This window comes from Hemiscyllium ocellatum (assembly GCF_020745735.1).
Source record: "Hemiscyllium ocellatum isolate sHemOce1 chromosome 15 unlocalized genomic scaffold, sHemOce1.pat.X.cur. SUPER_15_unloc_1, whole genome shotgun sequence".
Taxonomy (NCBI): domain Eukaryota; kingdom Metazoa; phylum Chordata; class Chondrichthyes; order Orectolobiformes; family Hemiscylliidae; genus Hemiscyllium; species Hemiscyllium ocellatum.
The window spans coordinates 1381216-1391215 of record NW_026867445.1 but is presented as its reverse complement, the minus strand read 5'-3'; positions in this window follow the sequence as shown (position 1 = coordinate 1391215).

Genomic DNA, 10000 nt, shown 5'->3' with positions numbered 1-10000 from the left:
AGACCTCCCCACCGGCCTCTGACTGATTCTTAGAACGGACGGAAAGAGTCGGGCAAGCCTGTCAAAGCTTTGAGCGAATGTCAAAAGCTTTAGACTTCCGCGAACTCTCCGGCTTGCACTGAGACGCGAGGTCGATGTGCTAAGCACCACGGGGCCCCTTTCGCCTGCAGGTCCCGAGCCGCCAACATGTTCTTAGTATCGTGTTCTCCAATCCTGGGTGACGGGCACCGCAGGGAGGCAGAGCCATCGCACTTGCCGGGTGGCAGAGGAAGGACCGGACTATGTACAATAGCGGCCAACGACTCCCAGAGCCGGTTGTGCGGCGTCTGCTCTCAGCCTAAGAGGCTTCTGGGAGTGCTCAGGCAAGGGTCAGCCTGCACCCTTGCTGGCAGCACCCAGGGGAACCAGGACGCTTGCATCTCTCGCCTTCATTTTCGACACAAGCGCCTGAGGAGGGACGCCACCCCTCCCCTTGCGTCAAGAGACCTCCCCACCAGCCTCTGACTGATTCTTAGAACGGACGGAAAGAGTCGGGCAAGCCTGTCAAAGCTTTGAGCGAATGTCAAAAGCTTTAGACTTCCGCGAACTCTCCGGCTTGCACTGAGACGCGAGGTCGATGTGCTAAGCACCACGGGGCCCCTTTCGCCTGCAGGTCCCGAGCCGCCAACATGTTCTTAGTATCGTGTTCTCCAAACCTGGGTGACGGGCACCGCAGGGAGGCAGAGCCATCGCACTTGCCGGGTGGCAGAGGAAGGACCGGACTATGTACAATAGCGGCCAACGACTCCCAGAGCCGGTAGTGCGGCGTCTGCTCTCAGCCTAAGAGGCTTCTGGGAGTGCTCAGGCAAGGGTCAGCCTGCACCCTTGCTGGCAGCACCCAGGGGAACCAGGACGCTTGCATCTCTCGCCTTCATTTTCGACACAAACGCCTGAGGAGGGAAGCCAACCCTCCGTGTGTCAAGAGACCGTCCCCGCCCCGGCCTCCGACTGATTCTTAGAACGGACGGAAAGAGTCAGGCAAGCCTGTTAAGACTTCCGCGAACTCTCCGGCTTGCACTGAGACGCGAGGTCGATGTGCTCAGCACCACGGGGCCCCCTTTCGCCTGCAGGTCCCGAGCCGCCAACATGTTCTAAGTATCGTGTTCTCCAAACCTGGGTGACGGGCACCGCAGGGAGGCAGAGCCATCGCACTTGCCGGGTGGCAGAGGAAGGACCGGACTATGTACAATAGCGGCCAACGACTCCCAGAGCCGGTAGTGCGGCGCCTGCTCTCAGCCTAAGAGGCTTTTGGGAGTGCTCAGGCAAGGGTCAGCCTGCACCCTTGCTGGCAGCACCCAGGGGGAACCAGGACGCTTGCATCTCTCGCCTTCATTTTCGACACAAACGCCTGAGGAGGGAAGCCAACCCTCCGTGTGTCAAGAGACCGTCCCCGCCCCGGCCTCCGACTGATTCTTAGAACGGACGGAAAGAGTCAGGCAAGCCTGTTAAGACTTCCGCGAACTCTCCGGCTTGCACTGAGACGCGAGGTCGATGTGCTCAGCACCACGGGGCCCCCTTCGCCTGCAGGTCCCGAGCCGCCAACATGTTCTAAGTATCGTGTTCCCCAAACCTGGGTGACGAGCACCGCAGGGAGGCAGAGCCATCGCACTTGCCGGGTGGCAGAGGAAGGACCGGACTATGTACAATAGCGGCCAACGACTCCCAGAGCCGGTAGTGCGGCGCCTGCTCTCAGCTTAAGAGGCTTTTGGGAGTGCTCAGGCAAGGGTCAGCCTGCACCCTTGCTGGCAGCACCCAGGGGAACCAGGACGCTTGCATCTCTCGCCTTCATTTTCGACACAAACACCTGAGGAGGGAAGCCAACCCTCCGTGTGTCAAGAGACCGTCCCCGCCCCGGCCTCCGACTGATTCTTAGAACGGACGGAAAGAGTCAGGCAAGCCTGTCAAAGAATTGAGCAGATGTCAAAATCTTTTAAGACTTCCGCGAACTCTCCGGCTTGCACTGAGACCCGAGGTCGATGTGCTCAGCACCACGGGGCCCCTTTCGCCTGCAGGTCCCGAGCCGCCAACATGTTCTAAGTATCGTGTTCCCCAAACCTGGGTGACGAGCACCGCAGGGCGGCAGAGCCATCGCACTTGCCGGGTGGCAGAGGAAGGACCGGACTATGTACAATAGCGGCCAACCACTCCCAGAGCCGGTAGTGCGGCGTGCGAGGTCTGCTCTCAGCGGAAGAGGGTTTTGGGAATGCTCAGGCAAGGGCCAGCCTGCACCCTTCCTGGCCGCTCCCACGGGAACCAGGCTACTTGCAATCCTTTCCCCCAATAGCAAGTGCCTTTTGGAGGGACGGCCGGAGTCAACGTGGGGTTTGCCCGCCCTCCAAAGTGTCAAGAGACCGCCGCACAGGCCTCTGACTGATTCTTAGAACAGGCAGCAAGAGTTGGGTAAGTCTGTCGAAAATTTGACAAAGTGTCAAATTAGACTTCCGAGAGCTCTTGGGCATGCACACAGGCCTGTCATTCAAGTGCTCTGCCCGCGGAACCGTTTTTCGGATGCCTTTCAAAGTGGTCCCGCGCCGCCATTTTGTTCTAAAAATCGTGTTCCCAGAAATCTCCGGGTACCCCGCCAACCTCACTGTGTCACAATGTCAAGTGGCACTGAATGGGTCTGAATTTCAAATTCGACTGCTTCGCTCTGGAACTCGAACCCGGCAAAACCGTTTGGATTTTTCCCGGTCCAGACTTCCGCGGCAGACAAAGTTAAAGTTTTCGGGCTGCAGACTCAAAACGACATCTGGCCAACCGCCGGGCTCAATTCGCCCAGTTCCTCCGGCACTTCGGAACTCATGTTCGGCATGAGTTTTTGAATCTTTCCCGATGCTTCGGCATTTTCCTCCGCTGACACTTAGAATATTTTTCACACTTGGCCGAAAATTTTTCTAAGTTTTTCTGGTTACTGATTTCTTCTTTTCGGGCATTTTTCTAAGTTTTCTTGGTTACTCATTTCTCATTTTCAAACATTTTTCTAAGTTTTTCTGGTTACTGATTTCTTCTTTTTGGGCATTTTTCTAAGTTTTCTTGGTTACTCATTTCTCATTTTCAAACATTTTTCTAAGTTTTTCTGGTTACTCATTTCTCATTTTCAAACATTTTTCTAAGTTTTTCTGGTTACTGATTTCTTCTTTTTGGGCATTTTTCTAAGTTTTCTTGGTTACTCATTTCTCATTTTCAAACATTTTTCTAAGTTTTTCTGGTTACTGATTTCTTCTTTTTGGGCATTTTTCTAAGTTTTCTTGGTTACTCATTTCTCATTTTCAAACATTTTTCTAAGTTTTCTTGGTTACTCATTTCTCATTTTCAAACATTTTTCTAAGTTTTTCTGGTTACTGATTTCTTCTTTTTGGGCATTTTTCTAAGTTTTCTTGGTTACTCATTTCTCATTTTCAAACATTTTTCTAAGTTTTTCTGGTTACTCATTTCTCATTTTCAAACATTTTTCTAAGTTTTTCTGGTTACTGATTTCTTCTTTTTGGGCATTTTTCTAAGTTTTCTTGGTTACTCATTTCTCATTTTCAAACATTTTTCTAAGTTTTTCTGGTTACTCATTTCTCATTTTCAAACATTTTTCTAAGTTTTTCTGGTTACTCATTTCTGCTTTTCCAACGTTTTACTAAGTTTTGCTGGTTACTGAGTTCACACTTTTAAACATTTTCGGGCATTTTTCTACGTTTTTCATGTTACTCATTTAGCACTTTCAGGCACTTTCCTATGCTTTCCTGCTTACTGATTTCACACTTTTAAGCATCTTCGGGCATGTTCCCTAAGTTTTGCAGTTCATTCGTTTGGGACAGTCAGGCAGCTTTCCTAAGCTTTCCTGGTAACCGAATTCACATTGTTGAGAACTTTGGAACCCTTCCCTAAGCTGTGCTGGTTACTCACTTTACCTCTTCAGACACTTGCCCCCGTTGTGACAGAGACCACTTCCCGACTCGGGAAATGCACCAAATTCGGCCTGAACTCAGAGGGCAGTCCCCCCTCGAAGGCGTGGAAGTCGGCAGAATCGCCGGGTCAAATCCGGCTGAGCTACCCGGCTTGGAAGCCTCAAAGTCGGTATGAGCTGTCAGGTTCACTCCCATCCCCGTTTGGACCACTTCCCGACTCGGGAAATTCACCAAATTCGGCCTGAACTCAGAGGACAGTCCCCCCTCGAAGGCGTGACAGTCGGCAGAACCGCCGGATCAAATCCGGCTGAGCTACCCGGCCCCGAAGCCTCAAAGTCGGTAAGAGCTGTCAGGTTCACTCCCATCCCCGTTTGGACCACTTCCCGACTCGGGAAATTCACCAAATTCGGCCTGAACTTATACAACAGTCCCCCCTCGAAGGCGTGACAGTCGGCAGAACCGCCGGATCAAATCCGGTTGAGCTACCCGGCTTGGAAGCCCCAAAGTCGGTAAGAGCTGTCAGGTTCACTCCCATCCCCGTTTGGACCACTTCCCGACTCGGGAAATTCACCAAATTCGGCCTGAACTTATACAACAGTCCCCCCTCGAAGGCGTGACAGTCGCTAGAACCGCCGGATCAAATCCGGTTGAGCTACCCGGCTTGGAAGCCCCAAAGTCGGTAAGAGCTGTCAGGTTCACTCCCATCCCCGTTTGGACCACTTCCCGACTTAGGAAATTCACCAAATTCGGCCTGAACTTAGAGGAGAGTCCCCGCTCGAAGGCGTGGAAGTCGGCAGAATCGCCGGGTCAAATCCGACTGAGCTACCCGGCCCCGAAGCCTCAATGTCGGTAAGAGCTGTCAGGTTCACTCCCATCCCCGTTTGGACCACTTCCCGACTCGGGAAATTCACCAAATTCGGCCTGAACTTAGACAACAGTCCCCCCTCGAAGCCGTGGCAGTCGCTAGAACCGCCGGATCAAATCCGGTTGAGCTACCCGGCTTGGAAGCCCCAAAGTCGGTATGAGCTGTCAGGTTCACTCCCATCCCCGTTTGGACCACTTCCCGACTTAGGAAAATCACCAAATTCGGCCTGAACTCAGAGGGCAGGCCCCCCTCGAAGGCCAGGCATTCGGCAGAACCGCCGGGTCAAATCCGACTGTGCTACCCGGCCCCAAAGCCTCAAAGTTGGTATGAGCAGTTAGGTTCACTCCCATCCCCGTTTGGACCACTTCCCGACTTAGGAAATTCACCAAATTCGGCCTGAACTTAGAGGAGAGTCCCCGCTCGAAGGCGTGGAAGTCGGCAGAATCGCCGGGTCAAATCCGACTGAGCTACCCGGCCCCGAAGCCTCAATGTCGGTAAGAGCTGTCAGGTTCACTCCCATCCCCGTTTGGACCACTTCCCGACTCGGGAAATTCACCAAATTCGGCCTGAACTTAGACAACAGTCCCCCCCTCGAAGCCGTGGCAGTCGCTAGAACCGCGGATCAAATCCGGTTGAGCTACCCGGCTTGGAAGCCCCAAAGTCGGTATGAGCTGTCAGGTTCACTCCCATCCCCGTTTGGACCACTTCCCGACTTAGGAAAATCACCAAATTCGGCCTGAACTCAGAGGGCAGGCCCCCCTCGAAGGCCAGGCATTCGGCAGAACCGCCGGGTCAAATCCGACTGTGCTACCCGGCCCCAAAGCCTCAAAGTTGGTATGAGCAGTTAGGTTCACTCCCATCCCCGTTTGGACCACTTCCCGACTTAGGAAATTCACCAAATTCGGCCTGAACTTAGAGGAGAGTCCCCGCTCGAAGGCGTGGAAGTCGGCAGAATCGCCGGGTCAAATCCGACTGAGCTACCCGGCCCCGAAGCCTCAATGTCGGTATGAGCTGTCAGGTTCACTCCCATCCCCGTTTGGACCACTTCCCGACTCGGGAAATTCACCAAATTCGGCCTGAACTTAGACAACAGTCCCCCCTCGAAGCCGTGGCAGTCGCTAGAACCGCTGGATCAAATCCGGTTGAGCTACCCGGCTTGGAAGCCCCAAAGTCGGTATGAGCTGTCAGGTTCACTCCCATCCCCGTTTGGACCACTTCCCGACTTAGGAAAATCACCAAATTCGGCCTGAACTCAGAGGGCAGGCCCCCCTCGAAGGCCAGGCATTCGGCAGAACCGCCGGGTCAAATCCGACTGTGCTACCCGGCCCCAAAGCCTCAAAGTTGGTATGAGCAGTTAGGTTCACTCCCAAACCCGTTGGGACCACTTCCCGACTTAGGAAATTCACCAAATCCGGCCTGAACTTAGACAACAGTCCCCCCTCGAAGGCGTGACAGTCGGTAGAACCGCCGGGTCAAATCCGGCTGAGCTACCCGATTTGGAAGCCTTCAACACAAAACCCATCCGGCAATGCCACTCAAAAAGGGCCCAAATTCAGAAACACCCCCTTCAATAGGTACCACTTCCTCGGAGACACTACCGGGACACGCTCCCCTCGGCGAAAATTAAGCCCCCACCACTAACTGAAGCCAACCGCAGCCCCAACTTCAACGGAGAAATCAGTAACCAATTCAAAAATGCACTTGGTTACTGATTTGTACTGCTTCAAAAATATTCTAAGTGTCGCTGGTTACTGATTTGTACTGCTCCAAAAATATTCTAAGTGTCACTGGTTACTGATTTGTACTGACTCAAAAATATTCTAAGTGTCGCTGGTTACTGATTTGTACTGACTGAAAAATATTCTAAGTGTCGCTGGTTACTGATTTGTACTGACTCAAAAATATTCTAAGTGTCAGTGGTTACTGATTTGTACTGCTCCAAAAATATTCTAAGTGTCGCTGGTTACTGATTTGTAATGCTCCAAAAATATTCTAAGTGTCGCTGGTTACTGATTTGTACTGCTTCAAAAATATTCTAAGTGTCAGCGGTTACTGATTTGTACTGCTTCAAAAATATTCTAAGTGTCGCTGGTTACTGATTTGTACTGCTTCAAAAATATTCTAAGTGTCAGTGGTTACTGATTTGTACTGCGTCAAAAATATTCTAAGTGTCGCTGGTTACTGATTTGTACTGCTCCAAAAATATTCTAAGTGTCGCTGGTTACTGATTTGTACTGCTTCAAAAATATTCTAAGTGTCGCTGGTTACTGATTTGTACTGCTTCAAAAATATTCTAAGTGTCAGTGGTTACTGATTTGTACTGCTTCAAAAATATTCTAAGTGTCGCTGGTTACTGATTTGTACTGCTTCAAAAATATTCTAAGTGTCAGTGGTTACTGATTTGTACTGCTTCAAAAATATTCTAAGTGTCGCTGGTTACTGATTTGTACTGCTTCAAAAATATTCTAAGTGTCAGTGGTTACTGATTTGTACTGCTCCAAAAATATTCTAAGTGTCGCTGGTTACTGATTTGTACTGCTTCAAAAATATTCTAAGTGTCAGTGGTTACTGATTTGTACTGCTCCAAAAATATTCTAAGTGTCGCTGGTTACTGATTTGTACTGCTTCAAAAATATTCTAAGTGTCAGCGGTTACTGATTTGTACTGCTTCAAAAATATTCTAAGTGTCAGTGGTTACTGATTTGTACTGCTTCAAAAATATTCTAAGTGTCGCTGGTTACTGATTTGTACTGCTTCAAAAATATTCTAAGTGTCAGTGGTTACTGATTTGTACTGCTCCAAAAATATTCTAAGTGTCGCTGGTTACTGATTTGTACTGCTTCAAAAATATTCTAAGTGTCAGTGGTTACTGATTTGTACTGCTTCAAAAATATTCTAAGTGTCGCTGGTTACTGATTTGTACTGCTTCAAAAATATTCTAAGTGTCAGTGGTTACTGATTTGTACTGCTTCAAAAATATTCTAAGTGTCGCTGGTTACTGATTTGTACTGCTCCAAAAATATTCTAAGTGTCGCTGGTTACTGATTTGTACTGCTTCAAAAATATTCTAAGTGTCGCTGGTTACTGATTTGTACTGCTCCAAAAATATTCTAAGTGTCGCTGGTTACTGATTTGTACTGCTTCAAAAATATTCTAAGTGTCGCTGGTTACTGATTTGTACTGCTTCAAAAATATTCTAAGTGTCAGTGGTTACTGATTTGTACTGCTTCAAAAATATTCTAAGTGTCGCTGGTTACTGATTTGTACTGACTCAAAAATATTCTAAGTGGGGCTGGTTACTGATTTGTACTGCTCCAAAAATATTCTAAGTGTCGCTGGTTACTGATTTGTACTGCTTCAAAAATATTCTAAGTGTCAGCGGTTACTGATTTGTACTGCTTCAAAAATATTCTAAGTGTCAGTGGTTACTGATTTGTACTGCTTCAAAAATATTCTAAGTGTCGCCGGTTACTGATTTGTACTGCTTCAAAAATATTCTAAGTGTCAGTGGTTACTGATTTGTACTGCTTCAAAAATATTCTAAGTGTCGCCGGTTACTGATTTGTACTGCTTCAAAAATATTCTAAGTGTCAGTGGTTACTGATTTGTACTGCTCCAAAAATATTCTAAGTGTCGCTGGTTACTGATTTGTACTGCTTCAAAAATATTCTAAGTGTCAGCGGTTACTGATTTGTACTGCTTCAAAAATATTCTAAGTGTCAGTGGTTACTGATTTGTACTGCTTCAAAAATATTCTAAGTGTCGCTGGTTACTGATTTGTACTGCTTCAAAAATATTCTAAGTGTCAGTGGTTACTGATTTGTACTGCTTCAAAAATATTCTAAGTGTCGCTGGTTACTGATTTGTACTGCTCCAAAAATATTCTAAGTGTCGCTGGTTACTGATTTGTACTGCTTCAAAAATATTCTAAGTGTCGCTGGTTACTGATTTGTACTGCTTCAAAAATATTCTAAGTGTCAGTGGTTACTGATTTGTACTGCTTCAAAAATATTCTAAGTGTCGCTGGTTACTGATTTGTACTGATTCAAAAATATTCTAAGTGTCAGTGGTTACTGATTTGTACTGCTTCAACAATATTCTAAGTGTCGCTGGTTACTGATTTGTACTGCTTCAAAAATATTCTAAGTGTCAGTGGTTACTGATTTGTACTGCTTCAAAAATATTCTAAGTGTCGCTGGTTACTGATTTGTACTGCTCCAAAAATATTCTAAGTGTCGCTGGTTACTGATTTGTACTGCTTCAAAAATATTCTAAGTGTCGCTGGTTACTGATTTGTACTGCTCCAAAAATATTCTAAGTGTCGCTGGTTACTGATTTGTACTGCTTCAAAAATATTCTAAGTGTCGCTGGTTACTGATTTGTACTGCTTCAAAAATATTCTAAGTGTCAGTGGTTACTGATTTGTACTGCTTCAAAAATATTCTAAGTGTCGCTGGTTACTGATTTGTACTGACTCAAAAATATTCTAAGTGGGGCTGGTTACTGATTTGTACTGCTCCAAAAATATTCTAAGTGTCGCTGGTTACTGATTTGTACTGCTTCAAAAATATTCTAAGTGTCAGCGGTTACTGATTTGTACTGCTTCAAAAATATTCTAAGTGTCAGTGGTTACTGATTTGTACTGCTTCAAAAATATTCTAAGTGTCGCTGGTTACTGATTTGTACTGATTCAAAAATATTCTAAGTGTCAGTGGTTACTGATTTGTACTGCTTCAACAATATTCTAAGTGTCGCTGGTTACTGATTTGTACTGCTTCAAAAATATTCTAAGTGTCAGTGGTTACTGATTTGTACTGCTTCAAAAATATTCTAAGTGTCGCTGGTTACTGATTTGTACTGCTCCAAAAATATTCTAAGTGTCGCTGGTTACTGATTTGTACTGCTTCAAAAATATTCTAAGTGTCGCTGGTTACTGATTTGTACTGCTCCAAAAATATTCTAAGTGTCGCTGGTTACTGATTTGTACTGCTTCAAAAATATTCTAAGTGTCGCTGGTTACTGATTTGTACTGCTTCAAAAATATTCTAAGTGTCAGTGGTTACTGATTTGTACTGCTTCAAAAATATTCTAAGTGTCGCTGGTTACTGATTTGTACTGACTCAAAAATATTCTAAGTGGGGCTGGTTACTGATTTGTACTGCTCCAAAAATATTCTAAGTGTCGCTGGTTACTGATTTGT